The following is a 27,383-nucleotide window of genomic DNA, read 5'->3' on the forward strand; positions in this document are numbered from 1 at the left end:
TTCACAAACCCCCTCGGGTTGGCAGTCAGTGCTGGTGCTCCTGCAGGGCTCTGAGGAGCACTCAGCTGGAACAGCAGGGATGAGCTGAGATCCCGGGCCAGTGGCTGAGGTGGATCAGCAGCTCCGTGGCGGTGGCTGGCACTGCCACACGTCCCGGCAGGACAGGGGGTGCGAGGCCACCAATGAAGAGGGAAGAAGGAGAAGAAGCAGCAGCTCCATCTGGGTGATGGCGAAATTCCCTTCTCCCCACCACAACAGCTCTGTACCCAAAGTGTTCTTCTCCGAAGCTGAAGAAGCCACCAAACTGTCCCCACCCTCCCCTTTTCCTGCCCCCTTCCCCCCCTGGGCCCAGCCAAACTCTTTATCTTTCCTCAAGCACCCACCAAGTACCCGCAGTTAAGTTTTCCCTGCAAGTCATGAGTAAAAATTCCACAGGCAAGCCAGAACTAAATAGAAAATAAAGGACACCTAACCCCCAACACCTGTAAGTTGTATCTTGAGAGTCAGACAGGATCTTTGTTTGCCAGAAACACCTCTGAAGTTTAATCAAGGCATTAGTCATCAAAATTATTTTGAAAATTTAAAGATCAAAGTAGCCAAAATACTCAATGTAACTAATTGCTGGGTTTGTTCTCAGCTCAGGTTGGGAGGAATGGGGTTCCCTCGGAGGGCTCACCCTGTGGGGTGGCCAAAACTCTGTCAATGGGCTCTGACTCGTAACGAATCCAGTGCAGGGACACTCAGAGAAAACTGTGCTGTGGAACACAGGAATGCAATTATCAGTTTTACAGGATTGACTGAGCTTTCCCTTCCGGTAGAAACCAAGCCCTGTTCTAGCTGGAGGCCACAATGTGAAAGGATTTCTGTGCTTTACCATCACAAGCTTACTCATCCTTTTTCCTCACCCTCATTCACGTTAGGAACAATAATTCTGTTGTCCATGGAGCTGGCACCTTTTGAATTCCAGAATAATGTCTCCAAGGTCCTTTGCTGTTCAGCTTTAATGCGCTGTCTGTGGCTAACAAGGCTTGCTGGGGTCCTTTTCCCTTTGGCTGGAGAGGTGCCGGGTCCCAGTCCCTGAGGGACAGCCAGGCTCCTGTCTGGAATTGGTGTGGAAGTCCCTCAGGGTCACATCAGCCTTCACATGGAGCCCTGTGGATCTGAGCATTCTCCAAAGGGGCCGTTGGGGCAAACAGGGAGATTTGGTCTGGCAGGGTCTGTAAAACAATATCCCATCCCATCGACTTGTTCTGGCAGAGAACACTTGGCTGCAGGGACATATTCCCATTGTTCCTGCACAGGTCTCATGATTCAAACAGTGTTGTTTTTGCCCAGAGCTGTTCCTTCAGCTGGCTTGGGAGGGCCATTTGGCCTCTGGACCCACACTCTGGCTCCTTTATTAGGACTGCTGGGTCCAAACTCTTTTTATCCACAAATGGAGGCAATTTGAAGTGGATATTCTTTCTTCACAATTATTTTTCCAATTGCGATATCAATATTTCTTCTACCTTGTCATGGGGTTGAACAATCAAATCTTGTTCACTATTGTTTAACAGACTTACTTCAATTTCTCCTTGATAATCTGCATCAATTCCTCCTCCCATGACATGAACCCTTTGCAACGCCGAGCTCCAATGAGCAGTTATCAAACCAAAGTGTCCTGGAGGAATCTGAATTCTTATTCCTGTATTGTAAACTCTCATTTGCTTCTGATTTCTCCTAATGAATTCCAGTGCATGAAGGTCCAGCCCTGCAGCCTCTGGGGTGGCCCTGGCAGGGGCCATCACAGCCAGAACAATTTCCCAGGCAGTCCAAGTCTCACTGTCCATGGCTGTGTTTGCAAATTGGGTGCAGCCGTGCACACCCAGGGGTTTCCATTTCCCAGTGGGCCCATGGTTAAGGGCATGGAGCCCATCTGGGAGATGGGTTCTCCACCGGGACAGGTTCCCATCTCCCCATTTTATCAACTGCTCTTTTAACAATTGTTCAACCAATCCTGCAGCTTGTAGATAGTGTGTTACATGAAAAACCCAGCAGTCTTAATCACTGTGTTTTTCCCAGGAACAGACAAAGCATTCCACATCACAGCATCGGCAAACCCTATAAAAATAGCCAGTTTTATCCCTTCCTCCTTTATTCCTTGTATACAGTTCACAATGTTTACCATTGACATTTGGGTCTTTGCTAGTCCTTTTTTGTAGGGTATTTTAGTGTTACAGTGAGCAGCCAAAGGTAACAAATTGGAATTGTCAGCATTATTTCACATTATCGATTTTTAGTTAAATATATAAATATATATTACTGTGTTGTTATTACTATTATTATTGTTATTGTTATTGTTATTTTACTTGGACAAACAAGCCTAGGGTTGGAGAGCCACTCCAGACACTGGGAATTGCTGCAGGTGCCTCCAGCCACAGGTGAGGCTCCAACCCCGCTGTGAGAGAGGGCCCAGCTTTGATAGTGCTGAATAAACAAACTGACAGCACTTCTGGTGTGGGAACATCTGGTTTCATCCTCCTCTTGCGTCCCTGCCAAAGCCTGGCCAGGCCTCAAGGAGGAACCAAGGGGGTTGTCTCTGACCATACACCCCAAACAAGGCCAGATGTCAGATTTCATGGCCTTGTCTGGCTTCTAAACACAGAAAGGTCAATCCATGTTTCATTGATGAGTGGATACATCTATCACAGTGTTCATGACCATGAATATTTCAGTAATGAGCAGATGGACAGATAACCCTTGGTTGGAAGGTTCATTCAGAGATCACCTTTGGCTCAGGGCCTGTTGTTCAGGCCTCACTCAGGGCCTGTTGTGCAGACCTTGGCACTTCAGAAACGAGGTTTAGCGGGGGGCTTGACACTGCTGGGTGACTGGCTGGACTGGATGAGCTCAGAGGTCTTTTCCAGCAGAATGGATTCTATAATACCAGGATTCTATCTGCTGCATTCAGCTAGGTCCATTACTTAGCAGCATTACTTTAGTCCAAAGGCCCCCTCTTGCTCAGCTCTTGTGGCCTGAGGCTTCAGCTCCTTCAGCTCCTGGTGCTGAGCTGCTCAAGCTGAAGGAGACCACTCGGAGAGAAGAATAAGTTCATTCAATTCCTTCTGGGACACGGAGAGGGGAAATGTGAAAACAGGAGCATTGTTTGGTGTGGCCTCCTCTCTGCTCTTCACACTTTCAGTGCTTTGAACCAGCCAAGAGCTTTCTCCAGGATTCAATGAAGCAGCTGTTCCTGCTCCCAGCTCTGGCTCTTCCCAGTCTCTGACCTTGACTGGTTTTGTCCCTCTTGCTGTGCCCTCTGTTCCCCCAGGGGGCTGCCCCAGACTGAGGGATCAGATGCAGGCACTGCTGCTGCTCCCTCGGGACCAGCCCCAGTTTGGTTGTTGCTGTCAGTGCCAGCAGAAGCCGTGGCTGGAGCAGCGGGTGCTGACAGTGCCCCAAGGCCTGGGGCTGGAGGGGTCCCTGGGCTGGGGCTGGGAGGGAGCTGCCCCTTGTTCTCCCTCTGCCTCCCGCAGAGATGGGCCGGGCACAAGTGGGGCAGCAGAGCCAACAGGGAGCCTGCGAGTCTCTTGCAGCCGTGCCTGTTCAGAGTTTGGCCTTGGAGCTTCAGGTGGGCAAAGGCAGCTGCTCTGCTCCCTCTGCGTGTGCCCGTGTTCAGCACTGCTGCTCCATCAGTCTGTGCCCAGCAACGGGGAAAAGCCTCAGCCCTGCAGGGCCAGGAGCTGCTGGGCTCTGCCTGAGCAGCTCAGCCAGCGGGAAGGGAGCTGCTCCACACGGGAACCAGGAGCAAAGGACATGCCTTTTCTAGGACATGTTTTCTGTAAAAAAAACCAACAAAAACAACAAAAGCAAACAAAAAAACCCCGAAAAAAATATGAAAGATAAAAATTACCCCCAAAAATGTAGTGGAGAATCTTCTATAACACTGGAGTAAGAAAGAGGTAACTGATCTTTTGAAAAAGAGAACTCAGCTTTGATTTTAGTTCCTTAGTTTGTACCCGTGCTAGTGAAAAGGATCCATTAGCTGCCTTCCTTGAGAGATTTTATGGATGTTTTCCAATATTAAGATATTTTACACTGCAGTTAAATGAATAGAAAATTGAAATACATGTTCTTCATGACTGTGTCTTGAGTGTAAAAATTTTGCAGTTTGAAACTTGGACCTAAATGATGAGTTCGGCGGGAGAAATGCAGCACTCAATATGAATGATCAGCAAGTCTCATTTATTGGTAACTCTAAAACCACTTATATAGCATCAATAATTAGGCTCATACATAGTGCAAAAGCAAGCTCATTATTGGATATTTCATTTAAGGTCAACTCCACCTAATTCAACATTCCTGTGATCGCTCATCTATGCTGAATTCTCATTCTTCTGATCACAGCATCCTGTTCTCAGTTAACAGTTATCACTAAGGTCTTCCTGACCTTCAACATCTCACACCAACTGTACTCCATTGTCTCATTCTTGCTCAGCTAACTGCTGCATGGGAACATGATTCTCTAGCCATTCCTCTGTAATTCCCCTGTTTTCTTTTTGTACTAACAAAACTGTAGAAGTAGCCCTTTTCATCATGTTTTGCAAGCGTTGCAGTATGCAAGGAATAAACAGTAACACAATCACAATGATCAATATAACAACAATTGCCATTTGTGCCAAATATTTTAACCATCCTGTGAGACCTAGGGATTGAAACCATTCCTCTAATGGATTTGTTTCCATGGTTAATATTTTCATATTGTTCTGTAGTTGTCGGAGATGAGCATGAATAGACACTGAATGGTCAGAAATATTCATGCAGCACATCCCATCAAAGTCTTCACAGCCATGGCCCTGTGCTAATAGCAAAAAACCAATAGCAGCTCTATTCTGCAATACAGCACGCCTAACACTCTTCATATCCAAAAGCAAATCAGAGAAAACCTTTGATGTAATATTAAACTGTTTTCCTGTCCAACATGCCAGTCGTCGTAACTGTGTTAAGGCTTGAGCACTAGATACTCCAGGTGTAAAAATAGATGACACAATCACTGTAGGACGTTCCCGAAGTTCAACCTGATCCTTGCATTCTGGCCCCAATTGGAACACACTTCTCTTTGTTCGTAACCTGGTTCTATTGGCTCCTAATAGTTGCTGTATAGTGGGTGCAAACAATGTCAATTTCCCAAAATAACAAGGCCCTCCATAAATGTTTGCTGGCAGTCCTTGCCATGCACGATCTCCACAGATTAGAAAAATACCAGGTGGTAATTGTAGAGGTGAACTGCTAGAATTTACCCTGTGAGACCAATTGCCACAGTATGCATCATTATTCTGCAAATACATCAAATTTTGTGGAGAAATATTTGTACCATTTGGCCCATGAGACCTTTTTGCATGATTGTTCCTAGCCCAATTGACAAAAGTTAAACAATAATTGCTAGGGGTTGAGCCTAACAGTCTTAACTCTCGTGGCTCTGACCCGGTAACATTTAAACCTGTAGCAATGTACCAAATTTGAGCACCAATGGGATTTGCTGGGATTAAACCTGTGTCACAGATATTGATCCTGAATTTACCTGATGGAATTTCGCATAATGTTTTGTTTGCTTCTTCGGGCGTTTTCCAATTCTTTGTCCAGTTTTTAAACATTGTGGCATTGAGTGAATCGCCTAAAGGTGTACCCACTAAACAAGTTCGAAAAGGATCTGAAGGGGTGGCCATTGAAAGGCAAAAATTATCCTGTCCAGTTTGATTAGCCCACATTATCCACATATTTTGTCTCTCATCAATGTCAATCAAAAACCCTTCATTTCCCTTTATCATGGTAAACCACCATAACAACCTGATCAGAGGTAGTCCTTTAAGAACCTTAAAAGGATTGTGGCAGTTCAGCCAGCATCTTGGCTGGATCCCATGTGAGATCTTGATTCCCTTTTCTTTTACCCCTCTGCCTCGCCCGTCGATTCGGTTGCTTCGAACCACGGGCTGTTCCATCTTCTCAGCAGCAGGGATAACTTTTAGGGAAAGACCCTTTCTCTTGAGACTGCCGTTCTAAGAATTGCTCCCAATTTTTATTTTTTACCCCTGGAATATCACACCTGACCTGTGTAAGTGTTTTATGACAGCGCATTGTGGTTATTTCAATAATATACGGTAAAGGGGTATTAGGATGATAACAATAATTTTCTGGGTTTATCCCAAAAGCAAAAATCTCCCACCATCTATCAGATCCTTTTTCAAATTGTCCTGTTTGTATACCTTCCTGTAATGCAACCTCAGTGAAATTTCTTTCAAAGTTGTAACACTCTGTACAAATCCCTCTTGGGGATCGACCCCACTTAGAATGTGTCCACCACTTTTCTTTACACACCTTACAAATGTAACATACAAAAGAATAACATTCACACTCTGGTACTGTATACAAGATTTGCATGTGAGAGTTCATCAGATCCCGTCTCTATGTTGATGGTAGAGAGCGAGAAGTATCTGCAGAATTTTCTGGATCAGCTGAAGGTAAATCCCTGGGATCAGCAGGTTTAGTCCATCGGCTCGGCACCCAGACAGGCCCTGTGGGGGTAGACACACAAAGATAACCACGTCCCCAGTACAGTACCTTGCTGGGACATCCCCACAGTCCTGTTTTTGGATCTTTATAGACCAATCGGTTTGCCCTAGCATTTCTTTCTCCTAAACCCACATCCCATTTGTGACTACAAATATGGATAATAGCAAAGGCAGCAGTCCTCAACTTTACTGCTCTTTGAAGCTGCAAAAACAGTTCATATAAACAAGGATTTTTTACTTCCTTTATGTCTGCTTTTTCAATACGTTCACTCACTCCTGCAACATATAAAGAATCAGTTACCACATTAACAGGACCCTTAAACTGCACCAAAACCCAAACAACAGCGACTAATTCCAGAGTTTGTAATGTGTCCTCCTTTTGAGCTGGAATAATGTGATGATTCCATTGTCCTTGTGAATCTTGCCACGTAGCAGCAGCTGTGCGAGATTTCTTTCCAGCATCAGTGAACACCGTTGATGCCCCTGGTAACGGCAAAATGATCGTTTGGGCTTTTCAATCCAATTCTGCTGGCCTATCCATCGTAGTGGTATTCGAGGCACCTCCTCAGTACTGACCACACTGCTGTTGTCAAGCAATGCTTCTTGCAGTGTGGAGCTGTGAATTAAATACCAGTCTAAAGTGTCCTTTTTTATTGGTATCTGAATGACAGCTGGATCTGCACCCATAATTTGTCACAATCGCTTCTACCTTTGTTTTATTAAATCTGCTAAAATTTCAATTTTTTGAATTAAGGTATGTCTCTGTTGTAGTGGTGGCAACAACCACTCTAATACCCATATCTCCCCTGTTTCCTTTTGTTGCTGTGTTAAAGCACCGATGAGATGTTGAGGTCCAAACCATACAGTAAGGTTAATGTCCAAGTCTGGATCTCGCCTACAAACAACACCTGTCTGGATACAGTCCATTATTTTATTGAGAGCTTCTTGTTGTTCACTGGTGACCTGTATAGGTGCTGTAGGATCAGTACCTTTCAACAAAGGTCATAAGGGTTGTGAAAGTTCATTAGGAATACCCACAACAGGTTTAAGCCATTGTAAATCCCCCAGCAATCGCTGAGCATCATGAACAGTATGAAGTGACATGTTCAATGACAGTTTCTTAGGGGCAACATACTGCTCAGTTAAAGTCCCCCCGAGATATTTCCATGGGGATGACTGCTGTATTTTCTCAGGTGCAACAACCAGTCCATTCTGAAGTAGTTGTGTTTGAATGTCCTTAACTTGTTTATCTGCAAAAGGTTGTGACTGAGCAAAAAGAATATCATCCATATAGTGATAAATAATGGCTGTAGGCCATCGAACACGTAGTGGCTGCAAAGCATTATCAACATAAAGCTGGCACAAGGTAGGAGAATTACGCATACCCTGTGGTAAAACTGTCCATTCAAATCTCTTGTCTGGTTCTGCTCGATTTAATGAGGGCAAGGTAAAAGCAAATCTGCAAGTATCCTGTTCATGCAGTGAGATAGTGAAAAAACAGTCCTTTAAATCAATTATTAACAAGGGCCAATCTCTTGGCAACATTGCAGGATTGGGCAAAGCAGATTGCAGTGCCCCCATTGGCTCCATTTGTTCATTTACTGCACGTAAGTCGTGCAGCAATCGATATTTTCCAGATTTCTTTTTTATAACAAAAATAGGGGCATTCCAAGGACTTGTTGACAACTTTAAATGTCCTTGTTGATATTGTTCCAGCACTAATTGATGAGCTTGCTGCAGACTTTCCCTTTTTAAAGGCCACTGTTCAACCCGTACTGGTTCCTGAATTATCCATTTAAGTGGGAGTGGGAAAGTCCAAACAATGGCCTCTATTCTAAAGGGTGCTCATTGGTCAAAGTAACACCAAGTTGGGACAAAATATCTCGCCCTATTAGACATTGAACCTTGTCTGGTAATGGAACAATTGACAAAACAGAATTGATGACCTTCCCATCTAATTGAATCTGGATTTGTGGAGACCTTTTTGCCAAAGTTAAGCCTCCCACCCCTGTAACAGTAACCATACTGGACAACAAAGGCCATTCCTGGGGCCAATACTGTGGAGCAACAATACTTGAGTCTGTCCCAGTATCCAATAGTCCTTCTAATTGGTGGGATTCTCCGTTATAATTGAGAACAACTTTTTGCTTGGGTTGAGTCTTTAAGCCCAGGGTAAGCAATGTAAGTCCTCCTGTAGAACCAAATCCACCCGTACCCCGTGACTGATTTTTCAGTGGTGTCAATTGATGGGTATATTGTGGTACTGGCACCAGTTGTGCAATTCACTGTCCCTTATCAATTCTGGCTGGTGGTGCCAGTGTATATGCCATGATATATATTTCACCAGAACAGTCCACATCAATTACTCCAGGTAAAATAAACAATCCCATTAGACTAGCAGATGAACGTCCCAACACTATTGCACCCACAGCTTTTCCATTTATTATCACTGGTCCCATAATTCCCGTGGGAATCTTGTAGGGCTGAGATGTCAATAAATCCACAGTCACTGAGGCTGCCAGGTCCAGGCCGAGGCTCCCTGCTGTGGCAGGCTGGAGGGAAGTTGCACTGATGTTCTGGCAGCTGCTATTTGTGTCCTGGCGCGGCGGCTTCTCGCGCTGACCTTCCCGTTTCCCGATCTCCGGCGGCAAACACTATCAGTGTGGGTATTGGAGCGACACTGATTGCACCAAACAGATGGTACAGTACATTCCTTTCGAATATGTCCAAGGTTGCCACAGCAAAAACATTTGAGTCGGGAGGCTGGAATCCTGCCATTGTTGGTTGTAGCTGCTTGTAGGGGTGCAAGAGCTGCTAAAACCTGACTCTGATTCGATGCCAGTTCTTTAATTGCCTGGGCTAACATTGCCTGTGAGCCCACCGGTATATTAGACATCCTCTCTAATGCCTCCTCAATAGTCCAATTAGCATTTAGGGAATTTAAAACTGACCTGGTTGCTGGATTACAATTCTGTAATGCACATTGTTTTAATAATGCTCCCCTCATATATTCAGGAACACCTGCCTGTTCTATAGCTGCAGCTGCTTTATCAATAATTGCTCCAAATGGCTCATCTCGCCCTTGTTTAATACCCATATAAGATGGAATACCTCCTGGCTCCTTAATCCGATCAAATGCAGCTCGCACTAACCACATTCCTTCTCTCAACTTATCTGGTCCCAAAATAGCTTGTGCTTCCACTTGACTATATGCTCCTAATCCCCTAAGTTCTTCCAAAGTTAGCCCATGCAGTGGATCACCTGCCTGTCTTTGCACATTTACACTTTCTTGGCAATAAGTTTGCCAGTGTGCATTAAACAACAACTGCTGATGCTGACTAAGAATCAATTTCATAATACTCCTACAATCTGCAGGCAACAAAATCTGTGTACCCCACAAATAATCAATCATCTGTCTAACCGGTTCACTGGTCACTCCAAACTGACTGACTGTAGATCACAACTGTGATAACCATTTCCAATCTAAAGCTGTAATTTGAGCTTGTATTCCTCCCCCTTGCATCGGTGCAAAGGTTACAGGACATGCTACTTCCAATACAGCATCTGCTATTTCCTGATCTCCTTCTTGCAAAATATTCCGTGCTAATGCAGCCCATGTCTCCCTTCTTTCCCGTGCAATAGCCTCACCTAACTCACGCCCTACCCCAGGGACAGATTTATTTCCCATAGGGGAGGATGGTAACGGTGCCGAAGGCTCCGTTCCAGAATCAAGGTTAGTGGGTGAAGGAATTGGAGATGGCACAAAAGGATTAGCAGCGGCAGCAGGGGTCAGTGACTGCGTGGGGGGGGTCAAGATTACTGTGTTCGTGGCGGGTGGCAATGGACACTCATTAATTCCCTCTAATAATCTATTTTTTGACATGCTGCAGATGCCTTTGTAGCAGCTGCCTGTTCAGCCTGATACTGCAAAAGAACATTATGAACTGTCTGCCACAGTTTTCTCAATTTTTTAGCAGTTTTATCATCATCTAAAGTAGCTTCCCACAATTTATCTCCAAACTTTCGCCACTCACTTAATTCATGGACTGTATGGGGATTCTGAAAACAGCCCTGAGCATACCCATAAGCAAGAAGTCCAGGGAGCTCCTTGAGCAAATCAAAATCTTTAACCTGTCGCTATTCTAAAAAGCAGGTAAATAAATCATATGCTGCTTGCCTTTCCATCTTACCGTCAGCGCTGTTGCAGCCCCTACAAGGTTTCGGCAGCACGTTACAGCAGGACTCTCTGAGGTTGCCTGGGCGCGGCACCGTTGCTGTGTGATCAAAGCTGTTGCTGCAGAGGACCCGTCCCCTGACACCAACTCCCTTGGCCGACTCCAACTCCTTTTTAAGGTCCCAAAGGTCCCAAAGGTCCCAAAGGTCCCAAAGGTCCCTGCTGTTCGGGCGCCATTTGATGAGTTTGGCGGGAGAAATGCAGCACTCAATATGAATGATCAGCAAGTCTCATTTATTGGCAACTCTAAAACCACTTATATAGCATCAATAATCAGGCTCACACATAGTGCAAAAGCAAGCTCATTCTTGAATATTTTTATTTAAGTTCAATTCCACCTAGTCCCACATTCCTGTGATCGCTCATCTATGCTGAATTCACATTCTTCTGATCACAGCGTCCTGTTCTCAGTTAACAGTTATCACTAAGGCCTTCCTGACTTTGCAACATCTCACACCAACGGTACTCTACTGTCTAATTCTTTCTCAACTAATTGCTGCATAGGAATATGACATTTGCTAGCTAGCCATTCCTCGATAATATCCCACAAATTTCTAGAGAAATTCCACAAAATTCCTAAAAATCCCACGAAATTCCCTAAGTCTTTTCAAAACTAAACCTAATTCCTGCAAGATCTCAAAAAATCTCCACAAATTTCCAAAAAAATCTAAGAAAAATCCCCCAAAATTCTTCAAGTCTCCTCCAAATCCCAGAAAAATCTCACAAAATTCCATAAATTTTCTCAAAAGCCAACAAAATTCCTGCAACATCCCACAAAATGTCCACCAATTTCCACCAAATCAAAGAAAATTGCCTCAAAATTCTTCAAGTCTCCTCCAAATTCCATGAAATTCAAGAGAAATCCTCAAAATTCCAGGAAAATGTTACAAAATTCCTTGGATCTTCTCAAAACCCTACCAAACTCCAACCACATCCCACAAAATGTCCACAAACGTCCACAAAATTCAAGAAAAATCCCTCAAAAATCCTTCAAGTCTCCTCAAAATCCCACAAACATCTCACAAAATCTCACAAAATCTCCTCAATATCCCACAAAATTCTGGAAAACCCCACAAAATTGCAGAAAAATGCCACAGAACTCCCTCAGTCTTCTCAAAACCCAGCCAAATTCCTGCAACATCTCACAAAATCTCCTCCAATTTCCAGAAAATTCAGGAAAAATCCCACAAAAATTCATTAAATTTCCTCAATATCCTACAAAATTCCAGAACCATCTCACAAAATCTCTACACATTTCCACAAAATTCAAGAAAACTCCCACAAAATTCTTGAAAAGCCCCTCAAAATTCCAGAAAAATGCCACAAAATTCCCACAATCTTCTCAAAGCATTACAAAATTCCACAAACATCTCACAAAATCTCAACAAATTTCCACAAAATCTAAGAAAACCCCACAAAATTGCAGAAACATGCCACAAAATTCACTCAATCTTCTCAAAACCCAACCAAATTTCTGCAACATCTCACAAAATCTCCACCAATTTCCACAAAATCTAGGAAAAATCCCTCAAAATTCTTCAAGTCTCCTCCATATGCCAGAAAATTCTAGAAAAGCCCCACACAATTCCCTCAATCTTCTCAAATTTCTGCCAAATTCCTGCAACATCCCACAAAATCTCCACAAATGCCCACAAAATTCAAGAAAAAATCCGAAAAAATTCATTAAATTTCCTCAATATCCCACAAAATTCCAGAACCATCTCACAAAATCTCCACACATTTCCACAAACTAAAGAAAAGTCCCAAAATATTCTTGAAAAGCCCCTCAAAATTCCTAAAATATCCAACAAAATTCCCACAATCTTCTCAAAACATTACAAAATTCCACAGACATCTCCCAAAATCTCCACCAATTTCCACCAAATCCAGGAAAAATCCCTCAAAATTCTTCAAGTCTCCTCCAAATCCCACAAAATTCTTGAAAAGCCCCACACAGTTCCCTAAATCTTCTCAAATTTCTACCAAATTCCTGCAATATCCCACAAAATCTCCTCCAATTTCCAGAAAATTCAAGAAAAATCCTTCAAAAATTCTTCAAGTCTCCTCAAAATCCTACAAACATCTAACAAAATCCCACAAAATCTCACAAAATCTCCTCAATATCCCACAAAATTCTGGAATACCCCACAAAATTGCAGAAAAATGCCACAAAATTCTCTCAATCTTCTTAAATCCCAACCAAATTCCTGCAACATCTCCCAAAATCTCCACCAATTTCCACAAAATCTAGGAAAAATCCCTCACAATCCTTCAAGTATCTTCCAAATCCCACAATAATCCCACTAAATTACAGAAACATCCCACAAAATCTCCTCTATATCAAAAAAAATTCTGGAAAACCCCACAGAATTGCAGAAAAATTCCTCAACATTCCCTCAATCTTCTCAAAACCGTACCAAATTCCTGAAACATCTCAAAAAATCTCCTCCAATTTCCAGAAAATTCAAGAAAAATCCCACAAAAATTCATTAAATTTCTTCAATATCCTACAAAATTCCAGAACCATCTCACAAAATCACTACACATTTCCACAAAATTCAAGAAAACTCCCACAAAATTCTTCAAAAGCCCCACAAAATTCCAGAAAAATGCCACAAAATTCCCACAATCATCTCAAAACATTACAAAATTCCACAGATATCTCCCAAAAATCACCACCAATTTCCACAAAATCTAAGAAAATTGCCTCAAAATTCTTCAAGTCTCCTCCAAATTCCAAGAAATTCGAGGGAAATCCTCAAAATCTCCAGGAAAATGTTACAAAATTCCTTGGATCTTCTCAAAACCCTACCAAACTCCAGCAACATCCCACAAAATTTCCACAAATGTCCACAAAATTCAAGAAAAATCCCACAAAATTCTTCAAGTCTCCTCAAAATCCCACAAACATCTCACAAAATCTCCTCAATATCCCACAAAATTCTGGAATACCCCACAAAATTGCAGAAAAATGCCACAAAATTCTCCCAATCTTCTCAAATCCCAACCAAATTCCTGCAACATCTCACAAAATATCCACCCATTTCCACAAAATCTAGGAAAAATCCCTCAAAATTGTTCAAGTCTCCTCCGAATCCTACAAAATTCTGGAAAAGCCCCACACAATTCCCTAAACCTTCTCAAATTTCTACCAAATTACGCAGACATCCCACAAAATCTCCACTAATGTACACAAAATTCAAGAAAAAACCTACAATATTCATGAAATTTCCTCAATATCCCACAAAATTCCAGAACCATCTCACAAAATCTCCACACATTTCCACAAAATTCAAGAAAACTCTCCAAAAAATTCTTGAAAAGCCCCTCAAAATTCCAGAAATATCCAACACAATTCCCACAATCTTCTCAAAACATTACAAAATTCCACAGACATCTCACAAAATGTCTACAAATTTCCACAAAATCTAAGAAAATTCCACAAAATTCTTCAAGTCTCCTCCAAATCCCACAAAATTCAAGAGAAATCCTCAAAATTCCAGGAAAATGTTACAAAATTCCTTCAATCTTCTCAAAACCCTACCAGACTCCAACCACATCCCACAAAATCTCCACACATTTCCATAAAATTCAAGAAAACTCCCACAAAATTCTTGGAAGCCCCTCAAAATGCCAGAAAAATCCAAGAAAATTCCCTCAATCTTCTCAAAACATTATAAAATTCCACAGACATCTCGCAAAATCTCCACCAATTTCCACCAAATCTAAGAAAATTCCCTCAAAATTCTTCAAGTCTACTGCAAATCCCACAAAATTCTGGAAAAGCCCCACACAATTCCCTAAATCTTCTCAAATTTCTACCAAATTCCTGCAACATCCCACAAAATCTCCACAAATGTCCACAACGTTCAAGAAAAATCCCTCAAAAATTTATTAAATTTCCACAATATCCCACAAAATTCGTGAACCAGCTCACAAAATACCCACACATTTCCACAAAATTCAAGAAAACTCTCCAAAAAATTCTTTAAAAGCCTCTCAAAATTCCAGAAAAATCCCACACAATTCCCACAATCTTCCCAAAACATTACAAAATACCAGACATCTCAAAAAATCTCCACACATTTCCACAAAATCTACGAAAATTCCCTCAAAATTCTTCAGGTCTCCACCAATTTCCACAAAATTCAAGAAAACTGCCACAAAATTCTTGAAAAGCTCCTCAAAATTCTAAAAAAATCCAACAAAATTCCCTAAACCTTCTCCAAACATTACAAAATTCCACAGACATCTCACAAAATCCCCACAAATTTCCACCAAATCTAAGAAAATTCCCTCAAAATTCTTCAAGTCTCCTCCAAATCCCACAAAATTCAAGAGAAATCCTCAAAATTCCAGGAAAATGTTACAAAATTCCTTCAATCTTCTCAAAACCCTACCAAACTCCAGCCACATCCCACAAAATGTCCACAAATTGCCACAAAATTCAAGAAAAATCCCACAAAATTCTTCAAGTCTCCTCAAAATCCCACAAACATCCCACAAAATCCCACAAAATTGCAGAAAAATCTCAAAAATTCCCCAAATTTACTCAAAACCCAACCATATTCCTGCAATATCCCACAAAATCTCCACAAATGTCTAGAAAATCTAAAAAAATTCCCCCATAATTCTTCAAGTCTCCTCAAAATCCCACAAACATCCCACAAAATCCCACAAAATCTCCTCAATATCCCACAAAATTCTAGAGAAATTCCACAAAATTCCAGCAACATCCCACAAAATTCCCTGAATCTTCTCAAAACCCAACCAAATTCCTGCAACATCTCACAAAATCTCCACCAATTTCCACAAAATCTAGGAAAAATCCCACAAAATTCTTCAAGTCTCCTCCAAACCCTAGAAAAATCCCACAAAATTCCAGAAACATCCCACAAAATCTCCTCAATATCACAGAAAATTCTAGAGAAATTACACAAAATTCCAGGAAAAATCCCACAAAATTCCCTCAATCTTCTCGAAACATTACAAAATTCCAGAGACGTCTCACAAAATCTCCACCAATTTTCACATTATCAAAGAAAAATCCCACAAAATTCTGGAAAAGCCCCACACAATTCCCTAAATCTTCTGAAAACCTTACCAAATTCCTGTAACATCCCACAAAATGTCCACAAATGTCCACATCATTCAAGAAAAATCCCACAAAATTAACTAAATTTCCTCAATATCCCACAAAATTCCAGAACCATCTCACAAAAATCTCAACAAATTTCCACAAAATTCAAGAAAACTGCCACAAAATTCTTGAAAGCCCCTCAAAATTCTGGAAAATCCTCACAAAATTCCCTAAATCTTCTCAAAACATTACAAAATTCCAAAGACATCTCACAAAATCCCCACAAATTTCCACCAAATCTAAGAAAATTCCCTCAAAATTCTTCAAGTCTCCTCCAGATTCCAAGAAATTCAAGAGAAATCCTCAAAATTCCAGGAAAATGTTACAAAATTCCTTCAATCTTCTCAAAATCCTACCAAACTCCAGCCACATCCCACAAAATGTCCAACCATTTCCACAAAATCTACTAAAAATCCCTCAAAATTCTTCAAGTCTCCTCCAAATTCCACAAACATCCCTCAAACATCCCACAAAATCTCCTCAATATCACAAAATATTCTAGAGAATTTTCACAAAATTCCAGAAAAATCCCACAAAATTCCATAAATCTTCTCAAAACACAACCAAATTCCTGCACCATCCCACAAAATCTTCACAAATGTCCACAAAATTCAAGAAAAATCCCTCAAAAATCACTAAATTTCCTCAATATCCCACAAAATTCCACAGGCATCTCACAAAATCTCCACAAATGTCCCACAAAATCTAAGAAAATTCCCTCAAAATTCTTCAAGTCTCCTCCAAATCTCACAAAATTCAAGAGAAATCCTCAAAATTCCAGGAAATTGCTACAAAATTCCTTGAATCTTCTCAAAACCCTACCAAACTCCAGCCACATCCCACAAAATGTCCACAAATGTCCACAAAATTCAAGAAAAATCCCACAAAATACTTCATGTCTCCTCAAAATTCCACAAACATCCCACAACATCCCACAAAATTGCAGAAAAATCTCAAAAATTCCACAAATTTACTCAAAACCCAACCATATTCCTGCAATATCCCACAAAATCTCCACAAATGTCTAGAAAATCTAAAAAAATTCCCCCATAATTCTTCAAGTCTCCTCAAAATCCCACAAACATCCCACAAACATCCCACAAAATCTCCTCAATATCCCACAAAATTCTACAGAAATTCCACAAAATTCCAGCAACATCCCACAAAATTCCCTGAATCTTCTCAAAACCCAACCAAATTCCTGCAACATCTCACAAAATCTCCACCAATTTCCACAAAATCTAGGGAAAAATCCCACAAAATTCTTCAAGTCTCCTCCAAACCCTAGAAAAATCCCACAAAATTCCAGAAACATCCCACAAAATCTCCTCAATATCACAGAAAATTCTAGAGAAATTCCACAAAATTGCAGAAAAATGCCACAAAATTCCCTAAATCTTCTCCAAACATTACAAAATTCCAGAGACGTCTCACAAAATCTCCACCAATTTTCACATTATCAAAGAAAAATCCCACAAAATTCTGGAAAAGCCCCACACAATTCCCTAAATCTTCTGAAAACCTTACCAAATTCCTGTAACATCCCACAAAATGTCCACAAATGTCCACATCATTCAAGAAAAATCCCACAAAATTAACTAAATTTCCTCAATATCCCACAAAATTCCAGAACCATCTCACAAAATATCAACAAATTTCCACAAAATTCAGGAAAACTCCCACAAAATTCTTGAAAGCCCCTCAAAATTCTGGAAAATCCTCACAAAATTCCCTAAATCTTCTCAAAACATTACAAAATTCCAAAGACATCTCACAAAATCCCCACAAATTTCCACCAAATCTAAGAAAATTCCCTCAAAATTCTTCAAGTCTCCTCCAGATTCCAAGAAATTCAAGAGAAATCCTCAAAATTCCAGGAAAATGTTACAAAATTCCTTCAATCTTCTCAAAATCCTACCAAACTCCAGCAACATCCCACAAAATCTCCAACAATTTCCACAAAATCTAGGAAAAATCCCTCAAAATTCCTCAAGTCTCCTCAAAATTCCACAAACATCCCACAAACATCCCACAAAATCTCCTCAATATCCCACAAAATTCTAGAGAAATTCCACAAAATTCCAGAAAAATCCCACAAAATTCCCTAAATCTTCTCAAAACACAACCAAATTCCTGCATCATCCTACAAAATCTCCATAATTGTCCACAAAATTCAAGAAGAATCCCTCAAAAATCACTAAATTTCCTCAATATCCCACAAAATTCCACAGACATCTCAAAAAATCTCCACAAATGTCCCACAAAATCTAAGAAAATTCCCTCAAAATTCTTCAAGTCTTCTCCAAATCTCACAGAATTCAAGAGAAATCCTCAAAATTCCAGGAAAATGCTACAAAATTCCTTCAATCTTCTCAAAACCCTACCAAACTCCAGCCACATCCCACAAAATGTCCACAAATTGCCACAAAATTCAAGAAAAATACCACAAAATTCTTCAAGTCTCCTCAAAATCCCACAAACATCTCACAAAATCTCCTTAATATCCCACAAAATTCTAGAGAAATTCCACAAAATTCCAGGAAAATCACACAAAATTCCCTCAATCTTCTCAAAACACAATCAAATTCCTGCAACATCTCACAAAATCTCCAACAATTTCCAAAAAAATCTAAGTAAAATCCCCAAAAATTCTTCATGTCTCGTACAAATCCCACAAAAATCCCACAAAATTCCAGAAACATCCCACAAAATCTCCTCAATATCGCAAAAAATTCTGGGAAAGCCCCACAAAATTGCATAAAATGCAACAAACTTCCCTAAATCTTCTCAAAACATTACAAAATTCCAGAGACGTCGCAAAAAAATCTCCACGAACTTCCACATTATCTAGGAAAAATCCCTCAAAATTCTTCAAGTCTCCTCCAAATCCCACAAAATTCTGGAAAAGCCCCACACAATTCTCTAAATCTTCTCAAATTTCTACCAAATTCCTGCAACATCCCACAAAATCTACATGAATGTCCAAAAAATTCAAGAAGAATTTCTCAAAAATCACTAAATTTCCTCAATATCCCACAAAATTCCAGAACCATCTCACAAAATCTCCACAATTGTCCACACAATTTAAGAAAACTCCCACGAAATTTATAAGCCTCACAAATTTCCAGAGAAATCTCACAAATCCCCTAAATCTTCTCAAAACCCAACCAAATTCCTGAAACATCCCACAAAATCTCCATCAATTCACAGAAAATCTAAGAAAAATCCCCCAAAATTCTTCAAGTTACCTCAAAATCCCAGAAAATCTCACAAAAATCCCTAACTTTTTTCAAAACCCTACCAAATTCCACCAACATCCTACAAAATGTCCTCAAATATAAAAAAAATTCATGAAAAATCCCACAAAATTCCCTAAATCTCCTCAAAACCTTAACAAATTTTAGAAACATCCAACAAAATCTACACAAAGGTCCACAAAATTCCAGAAAAATCACACGAAATTTCCTAAATTTTCTCAAAACTCAAAACATTTAGCAAATGCCCCAATTTCTCATCTCCTATGGAATATTTTTGTTTTGGAGGCAAATTAAATTGAGATACATTAACTTTTAAAGATATTAATGCCATTGTTCTTTGCACTTCTCAAGCAATCTGTCGAGCTGTCCAGTCTGCCTTTCAATTCCCTTCACAAATTTTGGAGTTTCCTGATTGGTGTCCTTTGCAGTGCATAATTGCGACTTGTTCAGGTTTTGTATTGCTTTTATCAATTGCAGGACTGCATCTTGATGTTTAATGTGTGTACCTTGAGAAGACAGCAGTCTTCTTTCTTTCCACAGCACTCTGTGGACATGCACTACTCCAAAGCACACTCTGAGCCAGTCCAGATGTTTCCCCTTTTCCCTTTACTCAATTCTAGTGCTCTGCTTAAGGCAACCAGTTCTGCCCTCTGGGCAGATGCATTTGCTGATAATGCTTTTGCCTCCACTATTGCACTGACTGTTGTTACCGCATATCCAGCGTATCTGGTCCCGTTCTCCACCAAGCTGCTTCCATCTGTGAATAGCTCTCACTCTGGGTGCTCCAGTGGGATGTCTTTCAGGTCTTCTCTTGCCAAATAGGTGTCCTCTATTACTTCTACACAGTCATGCTCTAATGGGCCTTCTTCAGTTGTGGTACCCAGGAACAGAGCTGCATTCAAGAGGTCAGTTGTCTTTAGTGTGACATCATCCTGCTCAGTCAGGATTACCTGGAATTTCATCATCCTGCTTGGAGATAGCCAATGGCCCCTCTTTTGTTCTAAAACAGTGCTCACCATGTGTGGCACAGAGACATCTATGTGTCTACCCATGGTGAGTTTCCTGGCTTCTTGTGGCAGCATCACGCTGGCTGCAACTGCCCGCAGGCATGAAGGCCATCCAGCACTCCCCTTGTCAAGCTGTTTGGAAAAGCAGCCTACCGGCCTTTCCCAGCTTCCCAAACCTTGGCTCAGCACTCCCAGTGCTAGGTGTAGTCTTTCATGCACAAACAGCTGGAAATCTTTGGACAAATCTGGCAATCCGAACGCCGGAGCAGTTGTCAATGCCTCCTTCAGTTTGAGGAAGGCCTCCTTCTGTGCTCTGCCCCAGGTAAACGGCTGCGTCTTCTGGGCCTCATCCAGGGCTTTTGCAATTAGTCCATAGTCCATGATCCACAGGCAGCACCACCCTGTCATCCCAAGGAAGACTCGCAGCTCATGCACGTTCTGGGGTTCTGCAATAGCACAAATAGCTTGAATACAATTAGTACCCAGCTTACATTGCCCTGGTGAGATTTCACATCCCAGGGAAATCACAGTCTGCCAGGCAATTTGTGCCTTTTCTTTCGACTCCTTATATCCTCCCATTCCCAGCTGATTTCAAATTTCAATTGTTACCTTTATGCAGGTTGTTTTCTCTTCTGTAGCTATCAGTATATCATCAACATACTGTAACAGCAGGTATTGTTTTCTTGGTACTTGCCCGTTCTCGGTCCAAATCTCCAGCTCCTTCCCCAGCTGGCTTCCAAATAGGGTTGGACTGTTCTTGGATCCTTGTCAGAGTCATGTTCAGGTGAGCTGAGTTTTCCTTCCTATTTCTGGATTTTCCCACTCAAAGACAAACAGTTACCTACTTTTTTTGTCAAGGGGTATGCAGAAAAAGGCATCTTTTAAATCAAGTACAGTAAACCATTTCTCTTTCTCTTTTATAGATGTTAACAATGTGCAAGGATTAGCTACCACTGGGTAAATATCTTTAGTTATTCCATTTATTACTCTCAAATCCTGCACTAGTCTTTATTGGTCAACACAGAAATTTGGGCTCCAGTGTTAACTACAAAAGTAAAAAGTGGATGTATAGGACCCACTATTATTGAGAAACAGCTCAGACTATTCAGCCTAGTCTTCACAGAAGTATGGGGAACATCGTTTATTTCTATCTTTAGCACACTTTTATAGGGTTTTACAGGGTCCCCGGGCTAAGCAAGTTACTCTTGGTTAATCCACACAGGTTTACATTTTTTCTCTTATACACAAGGATATTGTTTTGCTTCATTCTCTCTGCTTCAGGAAAGTTTCAAGGACATGAGCCTTTAATATCACGACTTATACCAAAGGCTGGTTTGTGCAGACAGGCCTTTACTAAAATATCATGCCCACCTTCTGTTCAAATATTCTCTACACACTATTGCTGTAATCAGTATGTCTCCAGTTTTGTTATCTCTAGTGAGCATTTGAAATAAAAGCAACCTCTGCCTCTCTGCTCACCCATGAGAGGCACAGTTCCCAGTTTCCCTGATTCTGAGGCTCTTTGGGCTCCAATCCCAGAAGCTGAGAAGGAGACGGCTTTGGCTCACAGCCCAGAGCCTGTGGAGCTGTGCTGGGTTATCCAATGGGGCATTCCATACAATGAACTTGGGACAGTGCCAATTAGAAACAACTTCACTCAACTTTGAAGTGAGAAGCCATCTATTACCTTGCTGGGGACCCCCTTCTTTATCTCCAGTGACCACCAATACTGGCAGTGAGAGATTTCTTTTCTCTTGTCTGGGTTTTCCTTAAGAGAACCAATGCATCTAACACCTTTGCTTTCTCTGATTTTTCTTCTGCCATTTTTACAGGTCCATCATTTCTACTGGAATGAATTAGCTCTTTTGGAGGGTAAATTTGATTCAGGAGAGAGGTTTCCCCCTCTTCTTTCCTCAATTCTTTGCTTAAAGCCAGTTTTTGGAGCTGCTGTAAAACAAGCTCCCAAAACTGAGCAGAGTAGAGTTTGATTTTTGACCAATTTAAATTTTCTTTCATCTTGTAAAGAACACACTCTATCAATCACATTTTCCAAATTAAACCAGTAACTAAGCGCCTGCTTTTCCCCTCCCGGAGAAGGTCTGGCATTGTGTTTTGCTAACAGAGCATAAAATGCAGCTTTAACTTCTGCACTGCCCTTTTCAGTCATTTTTACAAAGGGAAAACCACTATAGGGAGGTATAAACTTCAATTATAAACACACACACACACACACCCACACCCACACCCACACTGCTTTTTGCTTCCCTGTGTGGGTAAAAAGACCAAATCTGCTCGGGAGGCACTCTTTCAGTTTAAAATTCTGATTGTCTCTTTGCTACACCAAGCACTCAAAATTCATACACACAACAACAACAAAAACATTCCCACCCTTTTGCACTAAGAGATCATTTGTGAAATTCTGCAGACAGAGCCCTCAAGTGAGTGTGGGGTGCTTTTCACCTCGGCGTGTGCAGTTTGTGGGAAATTCGAGTTGCCCCCCTTGCTTTCTAGACACCGCTCACTCTCTTGGGAGTGTCGGGCTGGGTGCGGCTGGAGCAAAACATCTTTCCCCTAATACAGACTGCACAACAAACCTGCAGCCCCTTCTGTCTGTCAGAAATCCTGTCCGTGACTCCAGTTTAAATGTCATGATTCGCTAACGCCAGTGGGAGTCGCGAGAAGTTTCTTTGATCTCAGAGGACAAAAAGAACACAAAAAGATTTCAGTTGAAATCACAACAGCAATAATGTACATTTATTTTAGTGACAACAAGTGTTATGTGATAGAGGAGGGGGAGAGAGAGAGAGAGAGAGAGAGAGAGATAAAGAAAACAAAGTAAAGAAAGAGAGCAGAGGAGGTTATCACTACCAACAGATGAGATGGGGACGCTGGAGTGTTTTTCCATGGGGAGATCTCGCCAAAATCAATTTAGCCTTATGGAATTCTTCCCCAAAGTGACCTTGTTTCCAATGTGCTAAGAAGCACCCCAAAGGAGAAGTTCCTGCTATGAGAGCATTGCTGCCCAAAACCCCTTTAAGCTTCTCCATGTCACAACTACAATACACCACAAATGCCGAACCTGCAACGCTTTCGCAGTCGTCTGACGGACGGCGCCCAGGCAATCCCAACAGGAATTCCTTTAGCCCAACCAAGCGCAGCTTTTGCTGCGTCTTATTGGCAGGCACCCAAACCAAAGTGAAAGCACCTTACCTCTTCTCCTGGGGACGCTGTGAGCAGCGCAGACGGTCGCGGCCGATGGGCTCCCCGAGAATCCCTCGGTGCCGGCTGGAGCAGGATCGGGTCGCGAGCTCGCTCAGCAGCACTCACAAGGTCCCATCTGGGTCACCAAAATGTTAGAGTTCAGGAACACACATCATCACACAATGATTATATGCAGGTGCTTTATTGAAGAGCTCTGGGTGTCAGGGGTACACAGACCCAAATCTGACCCATCTTGGTTTTGAGTTGAACATGTTTTATACTCTATCATTATATAACTTACATATTAATTATTAAACTTACATTGTTCTATTGTATGCATTGTTTTTATCCAAGCATGGATTTCTCGTGATCTGCCCCAGCCCCCTAACATTGTTCCTCATGTTCTTTAAACAATAATTATATCTAATCACATCTAACAATTCTATCATTTATCATATATTGATTACACAGGTGCAGTTTCACATGATCTTTAGCAAGCACAAGGCCTAACATTTCCAAGGGCCTACTTTTCCCAGGGCTTGCCAAGCCTAACTTTCTTCCTGAGTTCCCGAATTTCTTAAGGTTTTAAAATGTTCTACTATCACCTCCAGAGTGACACAAAGAGGCCTGCCTGAACAGTCAGACAGCTACATCTATTTTTAATTTTAACTTTTAGAATTTTTTTAGAGCCTGCTGGCTGTGTTCAAGGTTTTCTCCCTATTTCCTCCCTAGTGCACATTCTCCAGAAACTCTGCTTTTACATCCTTTTGCATTGATTAAAGTTACCTGCAATGACCAGTCAATCCAAACCATGGGAAAACTTGAACTTCGATCTCTACCCAGGCAAAATATCTGCCTCCCACATCTGAAGCCATGAGCTGCCAAGTACTGTCCCCACTGTCATACCCTGTCCCCTGGAGGTCTGATGATGCCATTTCAAAGGGGTTGCCAATGAAAACAAGTTTGAATACTTTCATAGTTTCCACATTGGCATTCAAATCCTTGACTAGAAAAATCACAAGTCAAGATTTCTAGGATTCTTCCATACCAAAGCTGTCATTCTCACCCTGGATTTTAGAGTGTCTGAACAGTCAGACAAGGTTTTAGTTTTAGACTCTAGAGACAAAGTCCCTGCTGTTCGGCGATCCCATTCCATCAGCATATAGTCCTGATGATTCCTTTAGGCAGGAGCAGCAAAGGCAAGAATGAGCCAAACAAGCTGTTCCTGTGTTCTCATGTCCTGCACAGCAGTAACTGGGAATTCAAGAATGGATTCAGGAGACAGTGGGTGCACAGGGAGCCACCAAGACTTTGGGATGCTGAAATGGACCAGCCTGGTGCCTGTGCCCGGGCTGCACCGCGCTGAGCTCCAACTGGACAATCTAACAATGGTTGAATGGACACACCATGGGCCACTGGAGACTCCTACTCCTAGTTCTGTGAGCTACACTATTCTCCTGTCATTCACCAGATGATTTTTTCATCTTTGCTTGAAATCCAGGAGTGGAAAAGGTCAAAATGGAAAAGTGTTCTCCCAATTCTAGTGACAGCTGTGCCTGCACACCACCTGTGCCCATGGCAGGATGGTTGGAGACTGCATGATGTTGATGATACTTTGCAACACGAAGTGCTCAGGGATTTTGGGATTGCCCAAGTGGAGAGCAAAACTGAGCCGTGTAAGTCCCTGCTTTTTTTCAGCACATGCTGCTTCTTCCTTTGTTCCAAGCAAGTCCAGGATTTGGTTTCATGTGTCTTTAAGGTGCCTGGACAGAAGAGAGGGAGGGCAGCTGCAGCACAGGGCTCCTGCCCCGTCAGTCTCTCTCTCTCTCTCTCTCTCTCTCTCTCACTCAGGATGGTGCCAATGCCGCTGCCTTGGGACACCTGAGTGTGGAAGGCGAGCTCGCCCTCAAGCACGGCCATCCAAGTCAGTCACGGGCACAGGCTGCAGCTGAAGCTGGCAAGCGTTGCTGTGAGGCTGCAAGTGAAGAGAAATCCATTGTGGCCAACTCTGCTGAAGCCTTTTGCCAAAGCAAAGGCAATTGTGCCCACAGCCTCCCCCTGTTTGGCACTGGGCTGCTGCGGACGCCTCAGTGCGCAGGTGCCGACGTTGGGGCTGCTGCTGTTCCTGGGCACGCTCTGCTGCTGTTTCTGTGGGCTCCAGAGCCGCTTGGGCAGCAGCCACTGGGCAGCCCTGCTGGAGGAGACATCGCCACCCTCCCCATGGTGACAGCAGCTCTGTGGGCCCCGAGCTCTGTGTCAGGGAGGCCTCGGTCACAGCAGCGTGGCCTGGGCAGCCACGAGGGCCTGGGCTGGCCGCCAGCCCTGCCTCTGCCCACTGCCCCTTCCTGGAGGCACCCAGTGGCCGTGGCCTGGCAGCACCCCCTGCCCTCCATGTCCCCAGCCAGCCCAGCCTGGGCACCTTGGGCTGTCCCCACCCTCCCGCTGGGGTGGTGTCCCAGCCTCCAGGCCTTCTGCTGCAGGCCTGGGGGACATATTGGGGCAGCACCGGAGCAGCCGGGTGTCAGGGACCAGGCGGCTGCCCGAGGGCTGCTTATGGCCTCTGACACCCAATTCCTCAGGGCTTCCCACCACCCCGGCTCCTCCAGGGCCTTCTGTCCCCTTGGAACCTCCTGCCACCCACTCCCTCACACATCCCCCTCGTGCCTTCCCACTGCCTTGTCCCATCTGGGCCTCTGCAGCCCCTCATCCCTTCACGGCCTCCCAGCACCCCGCGCCCTCAGGGGCTCCCCCAGCCTGGCCCGGCAGCAGCGCCACTGCCCCACAGGAGCTCCAGCAGCTCCTCAGCCATCACGGCACCAACACACGGGCAGCAGGACACAGATGGCGCTTCCTGCCTGCCACAGGGCTTGTGGCTTCAGCACAACCACCAAAGGCCAAGGGGCTTCTGGCCATTTCCCCTGCACCACTGCATGCCCTGGCAGGTTGCTGAACACAAGAACCCTTTTCCCTCTCTTCCCCTATGCCCCACACACCCGGGGCAGCAAAAGAAAGGTCTTGGGACTCTTGTGGTTTATAACATATCCTATATTATTTACATACTAGATGGAAACGAAACGAAGAAAAGAACAATCTCTATGAAACAAAAAATAACAGATGGCCCATGTGGCCCCAGAAGATAGAGCCTCTCAGCCCTAACATATCCTACATTATTTACATACTAAAAAGAAGAGAAAAATGGAAAAGAACAACCCTTATGATATCAAAAATCCTGGCTGGCCCATGTGGCCCCAGAAGACAGAGCCTCTCAGGTCAGCGCTGAGCACATCTCCAGCAGTGCAGCCAGCCCAGGCCCGACAGACGAGGCCGTGTCCTCCATGCCCTGAGGATTTGGTCTTGCATCCTCTGCAGGATGGAATATCGGGCACTCTGGATGGCCCGGAGGACATACAGCGTTTCAAGTGCCAGGTCTGACACGGCACCGCTTCTGTCCTCCGTCAGGCGTTCGAGGGCTGCAAGAGAGACGAACAGAGCCACGGTCAGATCCCAGAGCTGCGGGGGCCCAGCGAGAGCCCCCTGCCAGGGCCATGCCAGCCCGCTCTTGCCTTGGCCAGGAGGGAGCAGGGACCAAGGGGGTCAGCCCGAAGCTGCTGGCCACAAATGCCCCACGTGGCCCTGAAATCTCGCTGTGCTCTGCCCACGCCGCCCCTCATCGGCATAGGGAGCAGAGCCCTCCACAGCCTGGCCAGGGCTTGCAGCTGCCCCCGACAGCCACCGCTGTCAGCCCGCTGTCCTGGCTCACCTCTGCACAAAACCTGGAGCTCTGCCTGCTGCCCCCTCAGCTGCTCCCCGGCCATCCCTGAGAACACAGAGCCTGTCAGGGTCCCAGCAGCACAGCTCCCTGCCAGCGGCGCTGCCAGCCCTGTGGCCACACGGCCTCCTGCCCCGGCAGGGCTCAGCCCGGGCCCTTGCCGCACCCTGACTCAGCCCAAGGGCACGGCTGCCAGAGGCCGGCAGCAGCAGCCCCGAGGGCAGCCG

General features: G+C 43.4%; 1 protein-coding gene across 1 annotated transcript in view; it reads right to left on the reverse strand.

The window, feature by feature from the left end:
- Nucleotides 1-26,414: 26,414 nt before the first annotated feature.
- The window catches only part of LOC147646466 (maestro heat-like repeat-containing protein family member 7), a 321,428-nt gene continuing 320,459 nt past the window's right edge, over nt 26,415-27,383 (reverse strand). Inside the window, exon 17 of the mRNA XM_086873401.1 lies at nt 26,415-26,565. The gene's annotated coding sequence lies outside the window, so the exon portion shown is untranslated. The remainder of the gene's footprint in view (nt 26,566-27,383) is intronic.

The sequence above is a fragment of the Cyanistes caeruleus genome, unplaced genomic scaffold (genome assembly GCF_971803275.1).
Source record: "Cyanistes caeruleus unplaced genomic scaffold, bCyaCae1.hap1.1 HAP1_SCAFFOLD_96, whole genome shotgun sequence".
NCBI lineage: Eukaryota > Metazoa > Chordata > Aves > Passeriformes > Paridae > Cyanistes > Cyanistes caeruleus.